General features: G+C 42.1%; 1 long non-coding RNA gene across 11 annotated transcripts in view; it reads left to right on the top strand.

Moving 5' to 3' along the window:
• Positions 1–27161, top strand: part of LOC309533908 — a 54892-nt gene that overhangs the window by 3706 nt on the left and 24025 nt on the right. For 8 of the 11 annotated variants that reach the window (XR_014220502.1, XR_014220503.1, XR_014220504.1 and 5 more), the window contains exons 1-2: positions 6822–7939; positions 11285–11397. This is a non-coding gene — a long non-coding RNA (uncharacterized lncRNA). Of the gene's footprint in view, positions 1–6821; positions 7940–11284; positions 11398–20763; positions 20864–27161 lie in introns of those variants that run through there. The other 3 variants (XR_014220512.1, XR_014220507.1, XR_014220506.1) reach the window with 3 other exon arrangements.

Below are 27161 nucleotides of genomic sequence, written 5' to 3'. Positions count from 1 at the left end.
TACAGTTGGCCAAAAGAAATGGACTTGAACATGTTGAAAAGCACTATGGTTCTGGCTTTAGAATGAGGTTCCACAGCAATATTTTAGAGAGCTTCTTCCTCAACTAAATCACAAAATTAAAGTGTACTTTAAAATCTGAATGCCACTGGTACAAAGAATGATAGACCCACATGTAGAGTCTCATCATGCTTCCACTACAGTTTATAAAGATCCCACAACAGCTGATCAGCTACCAAGAATCATGAAAAATGGGCCACCATTGGTTCATCAATGTGGACAGCAATCTTAAAAACACTGAAAAAGGAGTAAGCTCTATTGAACACAGTAGGATTTACTTCGAAGTAAATATGCTAAGGTTTGTGCGGTTAGTTTCATTTGGAAATAACCAAAGAAGGGAGATAAAAAGTTTGAAGAATATTCTTTGGGTTTTTCCTTCATATATTTGAGTAGCAAGGGGAATGGGTGGCACTGTGGTCTAAACCACCTAGCCTCTTTGGGCTTGCGAATCAGAAGGTCAGCAGTTCCAAGACCTAGCAGTTTACCAGCGCGAGTAGATAAATAGGTACAGCTGCAGTATTTAAAAGATATTGTTTTGGAAATACAATAATTATATAGGTCTTGTGGAGGGCAGTTAAGTAAACCATCAATAAATGTAGAAGTAGCTATACAAACTACAGGCAGTAATTACTGGAAGACGACCAGAATATCGGTTCGCCAGCTAGTGCTCCTAAACCTCTAAGCTAATTGATTTCAATAGGACTTAGGTGCATCTAATGTTTCTCTGGACTGGGAACAGAAAATATTGGAACTAGTAAGTAAGTCAGCGTGATATTAAATTGATTTCAAAGGGTTTGTTCCAAGTAGGACTTAGTTCGATATCACCCTCAACCTGCAGTGGGTCAAATCGTTTAAACGAAGCAGCATTGACAAGACATGCATTTGTCATAATTTTGTAGTGATGAGGTCTTGAACAAGGCATTCTTCTCAGATAATGGCAGTTACTTAGAACTCTGTGCCCATTGTAGTGGACAGTGATGGAATAATGACAGTAGTGGAAATTTATGAAACCTAAGGGAAAGGAATTTCCTCATAAATTTGTTTTGGTTTCTCAATGCCTGCGCTTGCTAGAACTTATTATGACATTACATTCAAAGTCTTGGATGCAAAGAGTTTAATCCCTAAGGACTCAATACCAGTTTTGCTCTGCTGAATAGATGGCAGGCATGCTGGAGGAGCAGTGCAGTCAGTGCATATTCCCTCCACATGGCTAACCATGTAACTTCCATGATGTGACTAGCAATGTGAAACCTTGACCCTGTTCTTAAATGTGAATCTTTCTGTTTTGGAGGGGCAACGCATTAGGATAATAACAAATAGCACCTTACGTTTCAATATGATATGCCATCACCATTAGGAAGTGGGCTAGGAAATAATTTAGAGGCATATATGGTGGAATTCTACTACTACTGCTGTGTTAAGTATGTCCTGCAAGATGCCTAGATAAGAGACCATTCAAGTCTTTGAGTATAAAAAATAAGAGCAAGGTATACATTTATGGCAGCATAAGCTGTGTACTGGAATGCAGAGGATTTCTGCTTAGCAGAGGATGAGATTATCTAAAATGCAGGGAAGGAGTGGCAGATTGAATCTACTTATCCATAATTAATTTTCTGCAATGGGACTGCATGGCTAGAATTAAACCCTATTGGGAGAATAATGGCTAAAGAGAATCAGTTTCAGGGGGAAAAACATTGAAAGGGTTCTGCACCCCATACCACTAGTCCATGCTGCATTGTATAGGAATTTGACGTGGGTTAAACCACTGTGCTGCTTGGGCTTGCCGATTGAAAGGTCAGCGGTTCGAATCCCCGCGACGGGGTGCGCTCTCGTTGTTCAGTCCCAGCTTCTGCCAACCTAGCATTTCAAAAGCACGCAGTGCAAGTAGATAAATAGGTACTGCTCCAGCGGGAAGGTAAACGGCATTTCTGTGCACTGCTCTGATTTCGCCAGAAGTGGCTTAGTCATGCTGGCCACATGACCCAGAAAAACTGTCTGTGGAAGCGGACAAATGCCGGCTCCCACGGCCTGTAAAGCAAGATGAGTGCTGCAACCCCGGAGTCGTTCGTGACTGGACTTAATTGTCGGGTCCCTTTACCGTTACCTATATTCTCAGTACTAGATCCTGATTTTGGGTGTCCTTCAGTGAGATGCACTAGCTGCCCCCTGGTAGCCCATCCCCTGCCACCAGGTCAGCTCACTGCCTTCAAATTCCTCTGTCAGTAACACCTCAGAGCTGCATGGCTCAGACCAAGCAGTATCTCTGCTGCCAGGCACCTGAGTTTGAGCCCACTGCTGACTTTTGCCTCTGCTTGATGTGGAAATCAATGTGGGTGTCTTACCTTACAATTTCCACGCTTTTGTGTATGCCAGTTTTTGAGTGCCTTATTTTTTCGTTTAAATTGAAAGGGTGGTGGTTGGGTTTTTTATGTTATCGTCGCTTTCATATAAATTATAATTAACCAGTAGACATAGATATGGAATCTTACTTTTTCCTACCTTTCATATGCAGATCCAGATACACAGAAAATACATTTTAAAAAGACACTTTAGTAAAGATTTGCATACGCCCTTGATCTTGAAATTATAAAATTTGACATAAGGTTCACACTTCTAAGTACAATATTTAATGAGATGCAGAATTTTGAAAATGGCAGTGTTCACTAAAACTTCTATGTATTGTGGGATTTGTAAGGATGTCTACTCACTGAGGACAATTTATCTGTCAAAGATCATCAATCAGCAGGAATTTTCACATTAAATCATTATATTTGGTTGGTTATAAGTGATCATCACCTTGAGATAAGACAATCAGTTCAGCACAATCTTACATGATAGAAAAACCTCCAGGGTAACCCAGTGGTCTAAGATAGCCTTGGAGTGTGGTTGCCAAAAGACTAGGTAGAGATAGCTCCTGTGCTTTTAACAGCTGCATGACAGATAGAAATATAGATGAACCTCTTCCCATTACATTTATTATAGCAGCTATGATTCCAATTGCCTAACATTACGGAATCTTTTTAAGATTCTTATGGTGAATCTTTTGCCATTTAATAATAATAATAAATATCCAAAACTTAAGATGAGTTTATATATTGGTTAAATTGACCCGTTTCCCCAGACTTTGACTGCATTTCTCAATTATTATTTAAAATCACAAACACAAAAAGTGAACTTTAATAGCAGACTTTATTCACCCTTTTAAAAATATGCCTCTTTTGCATCTTTCTGAAAGCGAGATAATCGTGTCATGTTCTGAACTGCACAATGATTGATAGTCTCAGTCCTTGGCTTGCAAACAATTACCTGCTTGAAAGGAAACGGAACAAAACCAGTGTACATTGACATTTAACTTATCTCTATGGTTACAATTTAGTTTTTTAAAATAAATGCACCAGTTTCTGTATCTGACAGTGCCCATTTAAACATACAATCCCATCTTAGAAAATCAGGAACTGTAAGATGTTTCCATATCAAAGGGGCTTTTAACAAAGGTAGAACTGAGGTTTTAAATGTCACAACTTAACTATCCAAGGCCTGGCATGTTTCTCTGACTAAGGTATTTGCATTTTATGAGGAAACACAGCAGTAGAAAGCTTATCCAAATCCACAACAACATGTACGGTACTTGCCTATGACATTAAACAAAACTATATACTTTATTCACTTAACAAGGCTGCTTCTGAAGTAAATGTTGCTTTATTTACAGTTGGGCTGGTAAGTCACATGAGAAACCATTTAACAATGCCATATTTATGTATAATATGCCTCCATTAATCCTTTTCTCCAGTGGGTTAAATCCAAATTATATTTCCATACAGAAACCTAATTTATAGAATATAGTATAGCAAAACAGCCCAATAATGGAACTGATGAGCCCCACCTTGTGTCATAGAACCACAGAAGTGTAGAGTTGGAAGGGATCATGAGTCATCATTTTCCTGCTTGGCAGGGGGTTGGACTCGATGGCCCTTGTGGTCTATTCCAACTCTATGATTCTATGATCTAGTCCAACCCCCTGCAATGCAAGAATCTTTTGCCCAACATGGGACTCCAGCTCATCATCTTGAGATTAAGAGTCACATGCTCTACCAATTCACTATCCCTCTTCAGAACATTCAGCTCATTATTAACTGCTATATAGCATGAAAAGCTCAGCTTTTTACCAAGGACAAATTAGACATTAAATGCAGATACACATAAAATTACAACAACATCCAGGGCTGTGGTGCCTGTGGCCCTCCAGATGTTGGACTCCAAAGCAGCCCCAGCCAACATCATCAGTTATCAGACTGTAGTTTGTTAAGGCTACCGGGAATTCTAGTTCCGTGAAGCATCTCAACAACTCTCAGCACCCTTAACAAATGAATTCTCCAAGAATTCTCCAATCAGAAGGTCTGTGGTTCAAATCCCCACGATGGAGTGAGCTCCCATTGCTCGGTCCCTGCTCCTGCCAACCTAGCAGTTCGAAAGCACATCAAAATGCGAGTAGATAAATAGGTACCACTCTGGTGGGAAGGTAAACAGCATTTCTGTGTGCTGCTCTGGTTTGCCATAAGCGGCTTAGTCATGCTGGCCACATGACCTGGAAGCTGTACGCCGGCTCCCTCGGCCAGTAAAGTTAGATGAGTGCCGCAATCCCAGAGTCATCCATGACTGGACCTAACGGTCAGGGGTCCCTTTACCTTTACCTTTTAAGAGCACTTTAAATATATGGTGTGGATATGTTCTGCAGCCTTCACAAAAATGTTATTTTTATCGAGTGGTAAGCCACTCTGGGAGCTTTTACAGCTGAAGATATAAATGCTTTGAAAAAGTTACAAATAAAATCACCAAACTGTAGAGTTGGAAGGGACCCTGAGGGTTGTCTAGTTCAGCCCCCTGCAGTGCAGGAATCTCAACTAAAGCATCTATGACAGATGGCCATTAAACCTCTGCTTAAACATCTCCAGTGAAGGAGAGTCCACTGCCTTCCAAGGGAGTCTGTCCGACTGTGAAACAGCTCTTACCATCAGAATGTTCCTGATGTTTAGTGGGAATCTCCTTTCCTGTAACTTGAATCCATTGGTTCAGATACTAACCTCCTCCAAAGCAAGAGAAAACAAGCTTGCTCCATCTTCCATGTAACAACCCCTAGATATCAAAAGATACCTTCTCCTCTTTTCCAGGCTAAACATACCAAACTCACCTAGATCTTTTTCACATGTACTACTGGCAAGCCAGGTTTTCCCCATCTTATATTTGTGCAGCTGGCTCTTTCTGCCTATGTGTAGATCCTTCCATTTGTTCCTACTGAAATTCATTTTGTTAGTTTGGGCCCACTTTTCCAATCTGCTAAGATCACATTGAATCATGAGTCTGTCTTCTGCGGCATTAACTACCCCTCCCACTTTGGTGTCATCTGCAAATTTGATGAGCATCCCCTAAATTCCTGCATCCAAGTCGTTTATAAACAATGGGCCAAGGACAGAACCCCACTTCCCACTTTTTTCCAGGATGACAAGGAACCATTAGTGAGCACTCTTTGGCTTTGGTCAGTCATCCAACTACAACCCACCTAACAGTTACTTCATCCAGCTCACAGCTTTTCTGCAAGAATTTAATGGGGGAATTTGTCAAAAGCCTTGCTGAAATCAAGATACACTTTGTCTACAGCATTCCCCTGACCCACCAAGCTTGTAACATGAAAAAAAAGAAAAAGAAATGAGATTTGACCGGCATGTCTTATTTTTGAGAAACCCATGTCGGGTCTTAGAGCATCATTTTCTAAGTGCTCGTAGTTTAATTATTGTGTGAAAGCTACCATATTTTGCATAGTGTAGCAAGAGGTTGGGGAACACACCAGGAGACAGGCTGAAAACAGTGCCTTCTGTACAATCTAGAAGTTTTATTTGAGTGAACCTCAAAGTTCCTCCAAAGTTCATGATCTCAATTTGTTTTTGTATACACTTATTGTTACACAACAAACATGAAATAAAAAAACCAGTACAAACAGTAACCAGAGTAAATGGAGAGTGGAGTCTTTCAGCTCAGCTGATGTACACGGTGGTTGCTTTGACCACATGGCTTCACAACTACTTTTAAGACCTTTCAAGCCCTCATACATGGCAGAAGGGAGAATTCTCTACTATAAGGACAACACTCCTTTCTCTATCTGCAAGGTTTCCAAAATCTCCAGTGATATATTCATGATCTCAGTTACAGATAGGTAGCCGTGTTGGTCTGCCATAGTCAAAAAAAAAAAAAAATCCTTACAGTAGCACCTTAAAGACCAACTAAGTTAGTTCTTGGTATGAGCTTTCGTGTGCATGCACACTTCTTTAGATACACTGAAGAAGTATCTGAAGAAGTGTGCATGCACACAAAAGCTCATACCAAGAACTAACTTAGTTGGTCTTTAAGGTGCAACTGTAAGGAATATTCATGATCTGTGCACCTTTTAAGTAAAGGATAGAATTTGGATGTTCAGTGCTGGATTAAGCACACAACTATTATATGGAATGCCAGTTTGTATAAATGCCTTCAACCCAGCTACTGAAAGACTCAAGCTTTCCTTTGGCGGGGGCGGGGGGGGGGAATGGTGTACCAAATTGTGTCGCCTATGCTGCCCTATATCTAGAAAGAAACCAAAGACTTTTCGTAACAAAAGCATGGCTGCAAACATTTAAGTTTTGGTTGTAGCTTCATTATAGATCAGAACCTAATAGTCTTGCTGTGGCCATGTTAGCTGAATACAGTGGTACCTCTGGCTGCAAACAGGATCCTTTCCCGAGCCCCGTTTGCAACATGAAAGGAATGCAACCTGCGTCTGCGCATGCATGGGTCGCGATTTGCTGCTTCTGCGCATGATGTCATTTTGCACGTCTGTGCATGCACGAGCAGCGAAACCCAGAAGTAACCCTTTCCGGTACTTCTAGGTCGCCACGGGACGCAACCTGAAAATGCACAACCTGAAGCAAACGTAACATGAGGTATGGCTGTATCAATAATCAGGATGGCTAAGAAGGATTGAGAACAAAATTAAACAGATAGGTATCTCACTAAACTCCTTGTACTGCTTATCAGGAAAACCTGCATTTGAGATAATTAAATGCAGATTGTTAGACAATGAATTTCAATAACTTCGTAGCCAAATCAAAAATAGCTAGGGTTCCCCCCGATGCCATTTTTACACCTGAAAACCAGGACCTGTCAGGACCTGACATATGGTGAGTCTAGAAATAGCATCTGTGCAAGTCTGGGGATGGTGCAATGTGGACAGCCAATGGCAACTTATCTTTCCCATTTGACCAACCCAAATCAGCACAGGTTGTACATGCTCGCAAGGCTGAATGTGCTACCTTCGGCAATGCTACAGGGGAGATTCCAGAAAATACCACTTGCAGAGAGACTATGCACCTGTAGACAGAGTCATATAGAATCAGTCATGCATGTTCTTTTGCACTGCCCCTTGTATCAGACGATTTGATCTAACTTCATTAATCAGTTGGTTGTTAACAGGAAGTGGCATTCAGATGAATGTAAGGTAGCCTTCCTTATTCTTACTCAGGATGGGGATAAGATGGAGATAGTAACCAGGTTTCTGCAACAAAATGAGGATTAATGAATGTTATACCATTATTTTAATCACTAGATGCAGATTTTGCCGAGTGATTTTATTGTACTGAACTTTACTGGAATATTGTCTAGATGAAAATAAAGGTTTGAGAACTGGGATAGAATTGAAAGCACTGCAGCCACAAGACTTACATCCCCTGCAATAGCACTGTGGGTTTTCTATTTGTATCAAGAAGGAGAAATACAGAAGTGTCAGAGCTGACGACTGCTGCATTTACCGGTATCTAGGATCGGATGCCATTTTACCAGGACTGATACAATCCAGGTGATTTATGCCATAATAGCTGGAGTAATCCCATAGGACATGGCTACCAAGGCTTTTCTTGGTGATTCCTCTTTCTTTGTGATTCTGCTTCCCTTTAAACACAGGTTCAGTTCTCTGCAAGTTCTCTGTTCTCTCAGTGAGCAGATCACAATTTCCAGGGATCAGGTAAATATTTTTTCCCAACCAAAATTGTCACCCATACATTATTTCAGTCAGCAGAGTACTCACAAATGTTTCCCTGTTCATATTGCTTTGAGCATTTGAGACATGCCACTTGTTTTGTTCATAATTCCTTTCTTTAAAATTCCTGTGGCTGAGTCGCTAATGAGTTGAGTTCTTGACATTGCCGTTCTTTGAACGTGTAAATCACTATGAAAATATCATTAGAGTCTGTAAAAGGAGTGGAAAGAGAGAAAGCAAAAGCCAGGTATGACTTATTAATTAAGTCAATGTTAAGGATAAAATTGATAACATTGCCAAAAGTTTAGCAGCACTGGAGAAGAAAGAAACAAGTGGTGTAGTTGGAACATGCATCCCTGTCCTTCTAAAATCCTGCCTGTCAGAGAAATAATTATTATATGAAAGAAGATGTTCACCTACTGAACTGATTGAACCATTGGTTTTTAGGACCTTTAGCAGTTTGAAAGCACGTCAAAGTGCAAGTAGATAAATAGGTACCGCTCCAGCGGGAAGGTAAACGGCATTTTCCGTGTGCTGCTCTGGTTCACCAGAAGCGGCTTAGTCATGCTGGCCACATGACCCGGAAGCTGTATGCCGGCTCCCTCGGCCAATAAAGCGAGATGAGTGCCACAACCCTAGAGTCATCCGCGACTGGACCTAACGGTCAGGGGTCCCTTTACCTTTACCTTTAGGACCTTGGAGCTTGGAAAGCCCCTTCTATGGTGGCTCACCTCAGAATATGGTGGCTGTTTTACCCCTTCACATGGCAGATAAAAAGCTATACAGACTCCCTCCTTGTTGTCTTCAATGCAGTTCTTACCACATTTACTTAGAGGTAGATCTTGCCAATTTCAGTTGGATGTCAACCTTCATGCTACAGCACCGGGGTGAACCATCTGGTTAGTCCTCTCCTCTCGTTACTTTCCTACTTCTTGGCCTGCCTTTTATTCGCTACTATTCCCCCCCCCCTCCTTCATGCCTGCTTTTCGTGAATGGTAGAAGCAGATGCATAAAGGTGTGTGGAGGAACAAATCTGCCAATTTCAGCTCTCTCCATTCCCCGTTTGAACTTGGGACCTGTTGCATTCAAAGCACACACTCTCCCAATCATACACAACCCTTCCCAATGTTGAAATTAGAAATACAGATGTGAAGATCATGTTTTGCCCATGAGATTAGAGATGGTATAGTGTCATGACAAAAAAAATGGCTTTCCACATTTGATCTGTTATACCCCCATAACAGTAATAATTTTGAATTCTCACAGCAGTTGTACCCTCAATTCACTTCTATGACCAAAATTGATAAGACTTCTGAGTCCAGCACTGGGTATGCAAAGCCACATCCAAATTATTAGATGTCATAGTTTGTAGGTGGACATGAGTATAAACTATTCCCACATTAGCATTTTCACCTACCTTGCTTTGCAGGTAGATTGCCCTGGAGAGGAATCGTGGGGAATGCCCTGCCCTCCTAGCCGCCATGGATAGGCTGAATTTGAATTCTGGGTTTGGCGGGAACCCAGAAGCCATTGCAATGGCCAAGAGGCCAAGAAGGAAGGGGCATGGCTGCGGTAGGATGGGGAGCCCCATGCCGGGCCACAAACATTGCCCACCATTGGATTGGTGAGCGGCCATTGAGGGAAATACTAGCACTCTTATTTCCTAATTAAACACAAAAGTGTGAATGTAACCAGATATGTTCACAGTATTTCCTGGGATCTCGTGAGGTTAATCAAAGAAAAGGGTTATACAAATTAATTTTTTAATACATTATTTTATTGTCCCGTGTGCACAATAACTCTCTGGATTTTCCATTGACCCCCTTTTAAAAATCTTCAAGGAGAATATTTAACTCTGGGGTTGTTTCTTTACCTCCACTGAAGCTTTTTTTAAGAGACTGCTGAAGGTTTGTAATGATGAAGCAAGATTATAAAGAAAAACAGTCATTACTCTTGCAGCCCTTTTTTCTTCAATTAGTATTTCTAATCACATTAGACATGTTTCCAGTATCCAGAGAGGATGCCTGATCCCTACAGCTATCGTGAACCATTAACTTTAATTAAAATTTACAAGTCTAATGTTGTTACATCTGCTAAAAGCATTAACTGCCATGTTAATTACCAAAATGTTAATGTTGCGTTAAAATATGAATGTTCCCTTTTGACAGATCCTCTCTGGTCCCACACTCCACACCCCCACCTTGCTGGAACGTGTCCTAAAAACTGCAAAATCTTAAGGAAAAGCATGAGCAGGAACTGAAATAATAAACAATACCAGTAAAATCTTTATCTGAAGATAAAGCTTCCTGGCCAAAAATCTGGCAAAGATCAGTGTCTAAAATAAATACGTAATGATTATTTCATGTCTGACATACTATGTTAGAATTGCAAAACTTTACTTAAAAATTACTCCATAAGGTTGGGATAAATTGCTCCATAGAGGAACTAGATACGTATACTGCATATTCACACAATGTGGATTTTTTTGTTTTATTTTGCAGGTTAATGTAATACATAAGACTTAATTCTCAACTCCTTACAACTTTTAGGGTATTTAAGTTCAGGAGGGAGAAAGAGGAAATAAACCCTCCTTTCATTTATATTACTTTGGGAGTGGGTCTCAGAATTCATATTTGCATGAATTAAATTATATCCCTTGTCTGGGATATAAAGAAAAGTGTATATTTACGGAATGCATATTCAGATATTGGCCCTCAAGTGCAGGTCTGTTCACACAAAGTTGCAATTTCACAAACAGATTTCCTATAGAAAAGTTACAAAGGAGACTAACCTGGATCATTAGCAAGAGATGCAGACATATCACCAGTTGGCACAGTTCCCACAAAGTGTTTGCACAGAAACGAACCTGTAACATATCACATATAAAAATAAATAATCATTATTGTATAAGCATGAAGTATATGCAATGTGCAAGAAAATTCCCTTTCGGTGTGGTGGATCAATTTTCATGCCAGATAAAGTAATGTGGGTAGCAGCCCATACTTTTCACCTACATTCATGTCTGAAGCTATATGAAAACCTAGGATCTGAGCTCTAAGATTGAATTCTTTTCTTTGCCATTTTGGTCTACTGCAGAGCAAAGATATACACATGGAAGCTCAGGAAACCAAAACCCTGATATTCTAATTCCTTCTGATTTTACAGGGTCATATGCATCACTTGATATCTAGTTACTCCACAATTGATGGATTGCCACTGAATTGTTCACAGTCCATTGAAAGGCATTATGTTGAAGTAAGCAGAGGAGATAAAGTGAGGTAAGGTGATACAGCTGTTAGTGTCTGTTCTGCAATGGCTTCCACCAAAATGGAGAAGACCTTACAGGTGCATAGGAACCAAGCATAGGAAACACGGGCCTCGGTTTATTCCTGTACACTTTGAAGCTATCCTCTAACAATGGTTTCCTTCTATGTCTTGACTTGTTCCTACATACTAGTTTCACTTGATGCCAAACCATTAAATTATAAACAATAAATATGCATATATAAAACAGTCCTTAGATCAGGGATATGACGAATTGGATCCTCTTGTGTTGTTGGACCAGCTCCCATCATCACTGATCATTGACCATGCTGGCTAGGGCTGATGGAAGCTGGATTCTAAGAACATCTGGACAGGCAAAGGTTCCCCATCCCTGCCTTCCCTTATACACTTTGGTGTAACTGCAGTCTTAGATGTCACTTCTCTAAATGCATTCCTATCTTTCAAAAAGTAACACACAAAGTGATTGCGAGAGAAAAGTGCATTCTGGCTGAGGCCCAATGTGGACTTTAAGAAGTAGTAAGGGCAAAAGAAGCAAATTTTTCAGAAGGAAAAAGAAAACCATTTCTCAGTCTAATACAGGCGTTGCCAGAGATGGTGTGAGATGTTGGGAAAGTACTGCTGGTGTTGTTGGGTCTATGGTGGCTCCTTCACACATTCAACCCATCACCTAATGCTGTGGTCACCATGTGATAAACATTCAGGTTTATCACCAGTTGTTAAATAAATGGTTGGAAATAAAAGTTGATATCCTCCTTAAAAATCAGCAAAAAAAGTCCATCAATTTCAATGTGATTATGTTGTATGTTTTCAGAAGGATTTCTTTAAAAAAAGAGAAAAGATTATCTGTGGTGCATAATAAGCCAACTCAAATCATGAGCCAAATGTGTGATTATTTTATTCCCTGTAAAGAACAATGAGACTGTCATAATGTAGCTGTTAAAATTAAGCAATCAAGAGAACAGGACGCTGAAGTGTACACTTCTGACAAGCAGCATAGAAGATCTACAGGCAAAATTAAGATTCACACCCGTAAATTTAAAATATAGGATATGGCATGGAGTTTAACAGCACTTATTTGCAATCATACTGAGAAATTAGGTGGCATACTGTTAACTTCAGTCATTAAAATAATTATTCAACTTAGAAGAGATGTAACACAATTATATGCTAATTATGAAATTTGCCACTATCTTTAGAAGTTCAAAGATTGAACACCTTCAAAAACTATAATACATAGACTCTAACAAATCTGTATACTAGGCCAAATGTTGTATTAGTTGCAAAATGTAACTTCTTTCTAATAATTATTTCTGGGTTCCATATTTCTTGCATATTCAAAATACAGGAAATAAATGGCTTGGGATGGATGGGAATCTCCTATAACTTCTGGTTTTGAGGAAGCAAAATCAAGTTATGTTCTGAGGAGGAAATATTTTTTGAGGCTATTTTCTCAAAGCTGTCCTAGCATGGTATGATTGGGTTTTAGCACAGTTCAGTGGAGGCTGGTCCATTAGGGCAAAGTGCTCTGCTAACTTCATTCTGTCCTCAGCGATCCTCCACCTCCTTACCTCCTTACTTACAAGCCCAGGAGGTTACCCTGGCTGTCAGCTTCTTCCTTAGTGCCTCAATGTTGCCCTTGTAGAGCTCTGCAGGGAGATGGATGGGGGCAGAGCTAAAATTACTTGACTCCGCCTCTCATTGGCTCTGGCTTCACTTACTGTTACTCTCACTGCCTTCTCCCTATCAGCAACAATGGGCACTAGCCACCACTGGCACAGATGCTGTGTTGGGGAAAGGACTTGTGCAAACCACTCAACCTAAAAACTGGTACCTGGAACAGGGATGAGCTAACTTCTGTCCTGTTTGGCCTCCTTTCTTCCCTGCACTCCCTCTACTCAACTGCTGTATGTTGTATTTACAACAGAATACATAACCAGGATGTTTAAACAGTTAAGGCATAATTAATCTGTGTTGAGTGATTCTAAATAGGCATGCAAGAAGTGGTGCCTTCTAGATGAATTAGGTTATTATCCACCATTCCAGGGTTCTTTGCAAGAATTCAGCTAGCAGCAAATCAGCTTGGCCCTCGTCATTTGTCTTTCACCTATGAAAACCAGATTTCTCGTTCTGTGCTGAAATCCTAATTGCCTAGCAGCAAACAATTATATGCCCACAACCCATGGAACAAAATGACCTACAACTTTGACTGTTTCTCAAGTCTTGTCTGCAGACTCTTTATCCCTCTGGGAAAAAAATGGCTTGCCAAATTCTCATTTTCAAATGGCTAGCAAATACCAGTGGTGACATGCTGGCAGAAGTTCCTCTTGCCCTGAAGAAGTGCAAGTAGAACATAAAGTGCCTTCTCCAATATTAAATCATCTGCTGCCTTCTGCCCTTTACGATCAGTGATACAGATCTTGTTCCATGTTCCATCTGGGCTAGGGAGTTCCATCTTAGCGCCCTTTCTGTACTGGCACCTCAAGTCGTACTGGAAATCAAGTCGAGTTCTGATTTCCACTGCCAATCATATAAAAGACACATCTAAAACACTGTTTACAGGCATGGATTGGTGGATACATTTTTAATGGATGCAGCTTGATTTGTGTTGAGCTGTTTCTAAGAAATACGGCATTGTGTTAATATTCTGTTTTGCCATGATAGAAATAGAAATCCATAATTTGATGGATATATTGTCCAAGGTTGCTGCCAGATGACCTGCCTGTTGAGGGTCCATTCTGATTTGTTTGGACAAATTTCATAGGCAGTTTATATGACATTGGCTGTTCATTGAGCATCCGTCCTGATTTGTTGGTGAGGAGGTTATGCAATGTCATGTCAAGCAGTTGTCATCCCATACTTTATTGTACGCTTCCCTATCACTTTTCTTAACTGCAAAACATCCAATTTTTTTTGGATGTTTGATACACAGGTGTTTGATACAGCAGGTTTGATACACAGGTGTTCCATATCCACTTCAGTTGTGCAACCTGAATTAGCATTGAAACCCACCTGCAAAACAGCAACAGTCTGGAAGCACCCCAAGACACACAAGGGAGAAAACGATGGCCTGAGGGAGTTCCATTCCCTCTTCACACACTTCAGTCCTGGGATTCATAGAGAAGCGATTTAAAGCACCAACAAACAAACTTTCATTTAATCCTGGCATAGGCAAACTCGGACCTTCAGATGTTTTGGGACTACAGCTCCCATCATCTCTGACCACTGGTCCTGTTAGCTAGGAATGATGGGAGTTGTAGTCCCAAAACACCTGGAGGGCCAAGTTTCCCTATGCCTGATTCAATCCCAAAATGCCACAGGCACATTCAACTTCCCCCCTCGTCTACTGTAACAACCCGCCTGGCTGGGGAAGAAAAGACTTGCAGGACAAAAAAAGAAGAAGGCGGCTGCTTGAGCAAGGCAAGCTGTATTTACTAGTTTTTTAGGGTTTTTTTTAAGAGGCCTTCACAGAGAGGGGATCAAGAGAGCTCAAACTTGCCCTACTACGAGATGCAGTCACCCCTTTGCAGCTTCAGCTTCTGCTACTTCTAAGCATAAATCAGTTCCCTGAAAGCACCTTTTATTTATTCTGCTCGACTGGAATAATTCAATGGATGATTCACTTCAGCGAAGTTACTTTGCATGTAGCCAGCCCAAACCCAAAGGCAATCTTCTCATGGGCTTCGCGCAACACATTTCCCACTGAAAATGGTAACAACAATAGTGATTACCCTTTTTTTCCTTTTTAAAAAATGAAATGGGTGTCTGAAAATGTTTCCTAATTTCATGCCAGAAGGCAACTCACTTCTGTGGGCTTTGATTAGCTTGTGTGCTGTTCACAGCCTGGAGCAATTTCTGTAAAATTAAGTTGGGGTTGGGCAGAGGAAAGTGGCCTCTCTCAAGACAAGTGCCAAGAGATGGCTTTTTGCTAGACCTCACCTCTAAACTTCATTTTGTAACTTGGGTACCAAAGATTTAGAAAAATAGTGGGCTAAAGCAGAAAGAGCACATTTGCTACAAAATAAGCTCCATTCTGTTCCGTGAAGTTACTTTGTTCTCAGTGGGAATTTATTTTTAATTCCATTTAAGTCCCATTTTCCTCCAAGGAGCTCCAGTTGGCATACATATGGTTGTCCGCCTCCTCATTTAATTCTCACAACAACCATTTGAGATAGGTTATGCTGAGAGGCAGTGACTGGCCCAAGTCACCCAATGAACTTCATGGCAAAAATAGGATTTGAGCCCTGGTCTCCCATGTCCTAGTCTGACAGTCTAACCAGTAGAGGCAAACCCCCTCCTCCCACTTATGTGAGGGTTACGTTCCACGTCATCATATGAGTACACCTGTCCCGTTCTGTCCTCTTCCAGTGCCAGTTATGGCATTTGTGTATGCAGTCACACATGCATTGAATGTAAACAAAATGGGAGTTGCCTGTATTCCACATTGGCTGGAATCAGTTGGAATCATTCCTTTGAAATGGGTGGCATGAGTGCAGTTTAAAATAGACTTTTTGGATACAAGCACTACCAAAATCTATGTAACTTACTTTTAAGTAGGTGTGCTTAGTTAGGGCTGCAATCCTGTATCCGGTTACCTGGGAGCAAGCCACATTGAGTTAAATGTATAGGATTGCACTGTAAGATCAGGGCATTTTTAAAAAAAATTATTGTCTTGGCTTTCAATTGCCTCACAACTGTTAAGCACTGCTGAAGGTTTTATTCTTCCCATGTTGTGCTGTATGAATTTCATGTGCAATAAAGTGTCCTCCAGCAAATGTCTTTTCATATAGATCAGTATTAGACAACCTGAGGTCCTCAGATGTTGTTGAACTATGACCCACATATCCCCAAGTCAGCATGACCAATGGTCAAGGATAATGAGAGCTGTAGTCTAACAAAAACTCAGGATGAAAAGTTGGAGGAGGTTGGTTTGGGTTTATTAAATGTCTTGCTTCCCACTGCAAAATGTCCCGAAGTGATTCACAAACAGAGCACAAAAACAATAATTAAAAAATTACACATTGGCTTGTTAAAAACATACAAACATCCAATTATTGGTGAAGCTCAAATGCCTCTCATCAAAACAACTACAGAGTTGGTGCCCATCAATGGATGCACATGAAAGCTAAGTCACAATGCAGAGTGCAAGTTGCTGTTTCTAGAGACCCTGGGAAATGACACCTCAGGCGACGCACATTAACAAATGTTTAACAAGCCATTCTCAAAGCACAAAGTAAGGACTGTGATTAGCCAGGGGTAGGCGCTAGAAAATAACTATCCTGATAAACAGGGGCAGTGTGAGCATATGCTGTCAGGACAATGGACCCTTTGCTGATCTTGAAGCCTAACGTTGCTGATCTTGAAGCCTAACTTTACCACCTTCTGAAGCCATTTCTGGAGGTGGAAGCAAAGGACTGCCTGGTATTCACTGTAAAGGTAAAGATAAAGGGACCCCTGACCATTAGGTCCAGTCGTGGCTGACTCTGGGGTTGTGGCGCTCATCTCGCTTTATTGGCCGAGGGAGCCAGCGTACAGCTTCCGGGTCATGTGGCCAGCATGACTAAGCCGCTTCTGGCAAACCAGAGCAGTGCACGGAAACGCCGTTTACCTTCCCACTGGAGCGGTACCTATTCATCTACTTGTACAGTACTTTGACGTGCTTTCGAACTGCTAGGTGGGCAGGAGCTGGGACCGAGCAAAGGGAGCTCACCCCGTTGCAGGGATTTGAACCACCGACCTTCTGATCAGCAAGTCCCAGGCTCTGTGGTTTAATCCACAGCGCCACCCACATCCCATGGTATTCACTATACTTGCTGCTTATATTGTCTCCCTCCCTCCCTCTCTCCCCCCACCCTATTCCAGTGCAGTCCTGCTTCAACAAGCAACAGCTGGAAATTACCACTGACGCTCCGAATTGCAGTGAGGGATCCCCAGCCGCTAGCAACTGAGCTGATGCTCTCCAAAAAGCAGGCAACTTAGGACATGTTTCCATGCTTTCCTCATTATAAGGCTGTGTGTTGGTGAAAAGGCAACTTCCTTTTTACAGGAACAAATTAAGCCTTACAAGCCTCATAATTTCTAATTGCAAACATTTGTCTCGCTTTGTTTCCTTTGGGCACCCATCTCTTCCCCCGCTCCCCCAGTCTTCATTTTGGCACACAGACTGACTTTGAAAAGCAAACTAGAAGCACCTTTTGCTTTCAGCAGTTGGTGGGATGGGGCAGGAGAGAGACTGGTTGTCAGAATGCCGTCTAGTAGTATAATGCACTGGAGAGGCATGTTACTGCCTTGTAAAACAGTGAAGCCTTCCTATTACTGGTTAATTAAAAGGCCAAAGTAAGGACACACTTTTATTACCTCTTTTAAAGATATGTTCACAATGCATGTTATCAGGGAAAACTTCAAAGGTGCATAGTGCTTCACCCCCACCCCCCCGCCACCTCCCACAGTATAAGCTTTTACTTGAAAACATGCTCAGAATCAATGGCAGGCTGTTGGCACCGAGCCTTCCTGAACTTGGGAATTAACCAAACTATTTTAATAAACATATGAAAAGTCGTGTTGCTTCTAAATAAAACCGAGCCTTTAAAATGCTACTAGGGTACTTAGAAATGTCCCAGTGAGTTCACTGAGACTTACTTCCAGTTAACTTGGTATAGTAGGGTGTGTGGAAGCTCCGGTCTGTGGGCCAAATATGGTCCTCCAGGCCCCTCTTCTTGGACCGCATAACTCTCCCCAGTCCACACTGTTAGAGTTGTTGCAAATCTGGACCATGTGCAGAATAGAAATGAATTTGCTCTCCACCACAGGAATGAGTTACAAAACATTGCAGAACAGTCTTAAAATAGTTACAAATGAACATTGCAAGATACAAGGTAGCAAATTGCTCTTAACCAAGCAAGCAATGTTGTCCCATCTTTTTTAAGTCCTTAAAACAGTTCAATAACTTCCCTCTCTCTGATCCCAGAGAGCTCCTATACAAGTATCTGGCTTGATCATCAACAAGCTTAGCTTCTTCTACTACTGCTACTGCTGGCTTTATCACTGAGAAAACAATTTGTTCTCAGGTTTCACGTTCCTGAAGAGAAATTGCGGCTTGGGTATCCAGCTATGAATCATCAATTAGCCTGAAGACTGAAATGGAAAATCTTCAACCTTTTCTGCTGCATTTGCCAGAGTGAAACCTCCTGCTTAATACAAACTTCTCTGCTTTACAAATGCAAACCTTTACATAAGTTAGTCAACTTCAGTGTCTATAAACATTACATTTTATGCATATTAAATATTATATATTTAATACACAAACCCTCACTGGCCCCACTATGCTTCCTGAGTATTTTTTCTTAGAGTCTGATAATACTTGTTTGTTTGTTTCCTTGGATGGGTAGGGGATAGAGAGTGTGTGGAAACTAGTCTGTGATACAGATGCAATATTTACATCCCTTGTTCCAACCCTTTTTGCCTCTGGCTCCACTACCCTCTCCCGAAAGGGCTGCTTTTTGTTCTGATCAGAAAGCTTCCCTACTTTGTAATATTTTCAAGCACAAAGAGAGGGTCATTTTATGTTTTGTATAGGGAGGTGTGTAAATGCTTTGGATTCCTTAAAAGTTACACTGTTTTAATCTAGTGACTTTGGTTGGTTTGCAAACACTATTTCTGCAAAACTATGAGTGCCATAGCAGGCACGGGATGTTTATTTATTTATTGTTTTCATGGGTGGATCACTGCAACATTCCCATATAACCCTCGGTGGCCAGTGGACCTGATTGCTTTGTGTGACTTAAAACATGGATGGGGAACCTTTTGTAAGCCAAGTGTCATATTTCCATCTAGGGAAACTGGGGGGGGGGGGCTATGCCAGCAGCAAAAGTGGGTGGAGCAATGAATGTAACTTTTTACACAGTAGGCTAATTTCGCCACACACACATCCCTCTCTATCCTCCATCCAGACAAGCAAGAAGCATTATTAGAGCACAAGGATTCATTCTAACTAGGCAAAACCACTCATGGAGGATGCAGTGCAGAGCCAGTAAGTGCTGTGGCTGTCATGGGCGTAGCCAGGATTTTTGTGGGGGGGGCAGGCTTTTGTTACCGGAGCAGAACCTCCGATTTGTATTGATTTTTACTGATTTAGGGTCTGATGGGCAGGCCTGGAGAAACATATCTGGCTCCCAGGCCTTAAGTTCCTCACCTTTGCCAGAGAGAGAGAGAGACCCTGCAACACACACCCTTTTTGTCTTCCTTTGAGGAATCTGATCATCCCTGATACAAGAGACTTAACTTCTTCCAGAACCTCCTGCCTTGTATATGGGAAGCCTTGTATTATTAACAGAGTGAATTGAGACAGGTCTGGCTCGAACTTCCCAAATACAGTTGTTTGCTCCCGGTGACATCATTTCTATATAAGGCCAAGAGCTTAACCCTTTCACCTACAAGCCTCAGCACCACACACGTCTTGTGCAATTTCAGTTGCCTGTCCTGCATCTGTTTCCAGAAGAATGCGATCCAAACAAGAACTGGAGAAAGATCATTCAGAACCAAACATTTGTACGTGTCTGCCTAAACAAAAATTAACATTCCCTCAAAGCTTGTTCTTCTTCTGACAGCTAATACTGATTATTAATGAGGCTGACATTTGCATTTCACAATGAAATTCTCTGCTGCAGAATTGACTGGATAATTAGTGTGATTTGGAGCTGCTCCAATGCTATGGAGGTCCTGCATGGGAGGAACATGAAAACCGCGTACAGAGAGAGACATGCAGGGCCAGTCCCAGAGCTTTTGCTGCCTGAGGTCAAGTACGAGATGTTGTCCCTCTCCCACATTCCATGTTCAGAGGCCAACCAGACCAGAAGCTGAATCAACACTGTGGATGGGATAGCATCCTCTGCTGCACATGAAGTCAGCATGCTAGTTTAGAGGATGCGCCTTGGCTGGGGGTGAATTAGGAATGGCTAGAGGACCTCAGTTGGTGTGAAGCTGGTTAGAGATACAATGCATGAAACAGTAGTATCGTATAACAACGTACAGGATACATATGCATTTTGGATAACATTGTGTGAACAAAGATTAAAAACTCAGCACTATAAACCCAGTGAGTTTACCATAAGTCGGAGTGTGAACATAGCCGTGTAGTCCAATGCTACATTGTTGTCCAGAGTGCAAAACATTGCAGTGCTAAATCTTACTAACTACTTTGCAATACAACTGATTGATTTTCAGATTTCATCAGGGTTGGCAGCCACTCATTGATTGTGAATTGGATGCAGGAAAGAAAAGAGAAAAAATAAGAATGCACTGTCAGGGCTTTTACTGTGCAACGTCTGGATGTTTTTAATGATTTTTTAATGTTCTGTTGACAGGCATACGAAAAGCAGTGCAAAATGCAGAGATGATAAGACATCCCTGCAGGATTTACATAAGGGGGGGAGAGAGATCATTTTCTATAGCACAGAACACAATGTAAGCACAACAGCAAAATTCAGCAGAATTATTTTTGCAAAACACAGGCGTGTTTCTTGTGTTTGGTTTCTAAGATGTTGTCGTAAATCAAAGTTCAGGAGAAGCTTTTCTTTTTAATTCAGGCACAAATGTGAAGGAAGGTGTTGCCTTCGCAAGCGTGTGGGTTTCCAAAAGAACTGGATTCCTGTTTGCCTAGCCCAGGAATCCCACAGTTTGTCTGTGTGCAGCTGGTTCAGCACTCCTTGTGGCTTGAACAAATAGAGCACTGCTGCTGTGAAGGAACACAGAGCACATTCAGACACAGGACTTCCCTGAGGAAAAGACTACAGCTTAGTGGTAGAGGAACTGCTTTGCATGCAAAAGGTCCCAGGTTCAATCCTCAAGCAGGGCTAGGAGCTGCCCCATCCTAGAAACTCCTGCTAGTAAGTGTAGACAATACTAAACTAGACTGAGCAATGGTCTTGTGGGCAGCAGTGGCCCAGGAGCAGAATTCTGAGGGGGCGCAACCTGGTGCCTCCGCAACAGGCTCCCTTGCCGAGGCTGTGTGGCTGCCACCTTTTGGAGCTGTGTGGAGGTGATCTGCACCCAGACGAGGCTTTTGGGACTGCAGTGGCACCTCCTTCTCACAGCTGGTGAAAGGACGCCTGTCCCTGCACAAAACTCCTGCCAACCAGAGCGTGGACTTTTCCGGTCCTTTCCCAGCACCTCCCTACCAGCATGTGTCCATGTTGTGGCTCTGGCACTGCTGGGATGCTGTCAAGCCTGCCAATGTGCGCCACCTGCCGCTCCCACTGGGAGCTCACTGAGCTGAGAGGGTGAACACGGCAACCAGCAGGCAAACTCTAGTGGCTGCCACACAGGCACAGCAAAGTCCGCCTGTTGCCTCCCATGTGATGCCCACATGGAGGTTAGGGAGCAAAATCCTTTCCTTGACCTGGGCACTGCCGACACTGCTACGCCACTGGTGGGCAAGGGTGGCAAGGGGAGGTGAAAGTGTATGAATGCAACTTCACTTCTCCAACAGCAGGTGACAGCACCTTGTCAGAAGTTGTGACCATAAACCTTTGACCAGCATTTGCTATTGCAGCCAGAATACTGAATACCTTGTGTCCTATTGCAAGTAAAATTCCCCATTCAAAGCATCTTCTGGATTTTGCAGGGACAGCAGCCAATTGCCATTTTTCATTTGCTGCTCAAGCTACCCTGGTGTGCAGCATACATGCAATATATTGGGGGATATCTTTGAAGAAAGGCCATAGCTTAGTGGCCCTTCCAGCTTTGATTTCCCAGCATCTCCTGGTAGGGAGAAAGCCTCCTGTCTGAAACCCCAGAGAACTGCTGCCAGAGTGTGGGCTCTCCATTTCCATGGGTGATGTGCATCAGCATGGGACATTCTAAAACTCATTGTGATTATAGCAAACTGTTCACCGGTCTCAATTGCGCCAGTCTGGGTTGAAACGTCAAGGTGGTCCTAGTACTTTCTTGTACACCTCAGTTTTCTGCTTTGGCTGTCTTCCTTATCTGTTTACCTCCTCCCTCCTCTTCATTCAACCTGCTGCCCTTGATTCCTGAAGGGGCATTGCTAATTATACAGTAACATTCAATTAGAAATATGATTGCCATGTTCAATTAGGCATGCTGGTTTACCAGCTATTGCTTGCATTTTTTTAAAAAGCACATGAAGGAACATTGCCTTGGTTTAACAGTGTCACAGAGTGAATTTATTAATTGACGGCCACTTGAAATGCCATCTTGATTGTTGGTTAGACCGCTACTCGGTTTTCCTCCAATAACTCCAGCCTCTCGCGGTCTTTGGACTATTAAACCATGTGGCCATTGCTATCACAACACAACATGGCAATAGGGGGTGGAAGGGAAACCAATTGTGGGAGAAACTTTCTGTAGATGGCAGCAGCACTTAAGAACAACACTTTCTACGCTCCTTCAGCCATATTAGATTGGCTCCAATGCCACATCATCAAAGACAATAATTATCATTGCAGTCACAGCCTGCTAGAGCCTAATGTTAAAGAAGGCTACAGTGAAGCATTTTTATTCTCATGTACTATATTCTATTTTATTTTATTTTGAGCTGTCTAGGGAACTTCCAGTTGAAAAGGCAATATAGAAAACTGTCTATCCTCACCAGGGGCCGCTGATTTCAATGGATCTACTTGGAATATGGTTTATACCACCGCTGTTGCTATTCTTAAAGGGGGAAATGGTCCCGTACATTTAATGCATAGCATACTTTCTCCCTGAGAAGTTAAGCGTAAGGATTTGTGGCAACCGCGGTCTTTGAGGATTCTAACACAGACAGCCCATTTGAAATAATTTATGCAGAAGCTAGTTTTATTGATTTCAAGCCTCCATGTATAGACACTTAGAAATGTAGCCAGGATGGAAACATTCTTTCAAATGTCTGTCACATCAGAACCTCTTTAACGCTTGCTCTTTCCACACTGTAATGTTGTTAAAGAAATTGCCTGGAAAAACTGGATCATTAAAACCAAATCCAACAAACGATGCTGTATATAAAAACGCAACAAGGAGTTTTTTAAACTTTTCGAGTGGCAGAAGTAACTGTTGGATCTCACTCTGGAGCACTGACGTGATGCAAGTTTTAAATCCTCCAGTTGAAAGATGGTCAGGATTAAAAACCACTAAGTTTATTTGCAGCATCCATCTCTGCTTCTGTAATGTTAACTTTAGTCTTTTCAAGCATTCAGGTTGTGAGGAATAACTGGAACAATGTGTGTGTTGGTGAGGGTGAAGTATGAAAATTTATTTTGCCCCCTTCACTCTTAATCATGTTCAGAGGTGAGTGAGCGTTGTTGCTTATATAGGTGAAACAGCAAATCTCACACATGGGAGGGAAGTATCAACAGGGTTGTGGAAACCCCAAAGTTTGGAAAAGTTTGGGTTTTTTAATATTTGAAAGAGGGAGGAATCCCCAAACAGCCCAATGGGGACTGAGCAGTCAAGGAATTCTAGCTGACTGTTGCAGAACAGGGTCAGAATATGCAAGAAAGGCATGGCTGAAGAAGAGCACTCCAGACTGGAACATTTTCCTATAGGTTCTACTTGTAGAATTAGCTTATTAGCAGGAAAATGAAATCCTAGTTGCTCAGCTAGCAAGTTGAGGTTGTGTTCAGGTACTTACTATGAACTAATATTAGACAGGTGCCATATCTTTTGCCTTCTCGGCACTTACTGAAACCTTCTCTTCCAGTAGAGCTGTCTCCCAGGCTGCATCTGTACTGGAACTTTCCCTTAATTATTTTATCCAGTGCTTTCCTTCTAGGGAAAAATGGTGCTGGCGCTCACCATGAGGTTGTTACGGTAAGTGCCACACTTTTAACCAGTGCTTTTCTTCTAGAACCGCCTCTCCCCATCATGTTAAACTGTCCCTTCATCATCTGAAGCCCTTCTTCGTGTGCCTCTTCCACGTGAGGTCCAGAGGGTGGCAACATGAGACAGGGCCTTTTCTGTAATGGCTCCCTGTTTGTAGGATGCTTTCCTCATGGAGGTTCACCTGACACCTTCATTACATATTTTCAGGTGCCGAGTGAAAACAGTCTTCTTCAACCAGGCCTTTGGCTGATTAATATCCTACAGCCTTTTAAATGTATCAGTGGGAAGGCGGGTTATTGTTTTGGTTTAATTATTTTCTTGTTCTTTATCTTGGATTTTATTCTGTGAACTGCCCTTAGATCTTGGGATGAAGGGTGGTACATAAATTTAATAAATAAAATAAATAAAATTGGGGGGGGAAAGGTGCCAGTACTGCATACCCTTGAGAACCCCCCCCCAAAAAAAAACCACTGTTTTAATCTGTCATTTGTGGAAAGGTGGGGTATAAATTTTAACAACAGCAACATTAACTAGATGACATAGTATTGCTATATTACCCACATTTTATTTATGTTCCACCTTTCTGTTATAGCTTAGGGCAGCATACATGGTTATCTCCCCCATTACCTTCATTTTATACTCACAACAAGTCTGTGAGGTAGGTTAGACTGGGAGATAGCAGTAGCATAACTGGAGAGGGCAGCAATAAAAATACAATGAAAACCAGCAATACAATTAATAATAATAATAATAATAATAATAATAATAATAATAATAATTTATTTGTACCCCGCCCATCTGGCTGGGTTTCCCCAGCCACTCTGGGCGGCTTCCATAGAAACCAAAAATACACTAAAATATCACAGATTAAAAACTTCCCTGAACAGGGCTGCGTTAAGATGTCTTCTGAATGTCAGGTAGTTATTTATTGCTTTGACATCTGATGGGAGGACGGGATACAATCAAAAATACAATCAAAAATCACACTGTGTCTAGCAGAGCAGATTTACACTGGTTACAATGGGCAGAAAAATAATTACATGGTCCCTCAAGACCCTCAGCAGTGTTCATGTGGTTCATGGGTGGGGGAAATGTTGGGACCCACTGGGCTATAGTGACCGGCAGTGACTCTCCAGGGCATGGGTAGCCAAACTAAGGCCCGGGAGCCAGATCTGGCCCAATCGCCTTCTCAATCCGGCCCACGGACGGTCCAGGAATCAGCGTGTTTTTACATGAGTAGAATGTGTATTTTTATTTACAATGCATCTCTGGGTTATTTGTGGGGCATAGGAATTTGTTCATTCCCCCCCCAAAAAAAAAATATAGTCTGGCCCCCCTCAAGGTCTGAGGGAAAGTGGACCGTCCCCCTGCTGAAAAAGTTTGTTGACCCCTGCTCCAGGGTTTCAGACAGGGAATCTTCCCCAGCCCTGCCTGGAGATGCCAGGGACAGAACTTGAGAGCTTTTGCGTGGAAAGCAGATGCGCTGCCACTGAGCCATGGGCTCTCTCCCTTCTTTAATTTGCAAAACACCTAGTTGTAGGTGCTATATAAATAGAAAGAGCAGAGCAGCAGATGTGGCTAAGAGAGAACGCACTCATTTTGCAACTGACAAAATGCCTTGCCACCTCATAGACAGCAGAGATAAGTTACTTTCTCCATCGACTTAGCCAAGACCTGACGAAGAAAATGACCGCGGTTTGACACTGCCAGTTTTTGTAAGTGGCTCCTTAGGAATTGTGTCTTCTACGAGCTTCTCTTAGCTTTCGTTTCTTGAAATGAGTCAGGAAACATTAAGCTTGGAGATACATCTCTCCAACTTAAAAAATAAACGTATAATCTCTTTTCAAACTCCATTGTGGCCACTTTCAAACGGGGGGGGGGGGGAATATCATTAAACCACTATCCTTTCATCCCTGTTGCCGCAATTAACTGTGAGCTGTCAGTAGGCAAAGCACTTTTCCTGTGGCTAAGAGAGGATTCAAATTTCATATTTAAAAATCTCCTCTAATGAAGGAAGCAGAACAGTAAGAGGATTATCTCTTTCAGATCTAATACAGAAAGGCTGGAGGGCACTTGATTTGTTTTTCCAAAGGCCGTCAACCTCCAATGCCTCGATGCATTATTTTGACCTATTATTTATGGCGGCACTTTTAGCCCAAGACTGGATTCTGTACACATTTAATGAACTGGGGTCAGAGAGGGAGGGACACTTTCCTCATAACCCCTACTCTCTACCCTTCAAGAGCAGATCTTCTGGAATATTTTGATTCTAAGAACTAATTTGCTGCACATTCCAAAGAAGAATGTTAGGAATTCTGAGTGGGAGAATGCTTTTACACTCAGGCCATACTTTTGGGTTTCCCACAGGCACCTAGTCAGTCACTGTGGGTACAGGATGCTGAACTAGATGAGTCATTGACCGGATCCAGCAGGGCTCTTCATTTCTTCTTAAGAGTTAAGAGAAGAGGCATGGCTAACTTTATATGTCCATCTCTTCCCACAGTTCCAAAGACAAGTGATGTAAATGCAGGGAGCAGTGCTGTCCTGAGACATTTTGTTGCCTTAAGCAAAGAACAAGATGGTACACACACACACACACACAATCATACACAGAAGCTCAACAGAATCTTCCACTGTACCTGTAGGCAACAGACTAGCTTATGGGGCACAGGGCAGGCCACAGTGACCTCCAATATCTAGTCAACACTCTTCCGCTCAGCATGATCTGCCGCCTAAGGCCTCTCTCTATGTTTCAAGGTAGGGTTGGCACCTGCAAGGAGATATGTGCAGTTTGTATCTGCCATGCAGGAGCCACCCATCTCGCCCTTGGGATGAGATCTGGATTGAAGAACAGAGAGCCCTATATGGTTGTCCTCTTGAGTCATGGTGTTCTTCAGTGAAGCTAGCCCAAGCAGATGAGAGAAAACACCCTTCCTTAACCACT

This window comes from Podarcis vaucheri, assembly GCF_965113315.1.
Source record: "Podarcis vaucheri genome assembly, chromosome: 6".
Taxonomy (NCBI): domain Eukaryota; kingdom Metazoa; phylum Chordata; class Lepidosauria; order Squamata; family Lacertidae; genus Podarcis; species Podarcis vaucheri.
This window is presented reverse-complemented; position numbering and strand designations above follow the sequence as displayed.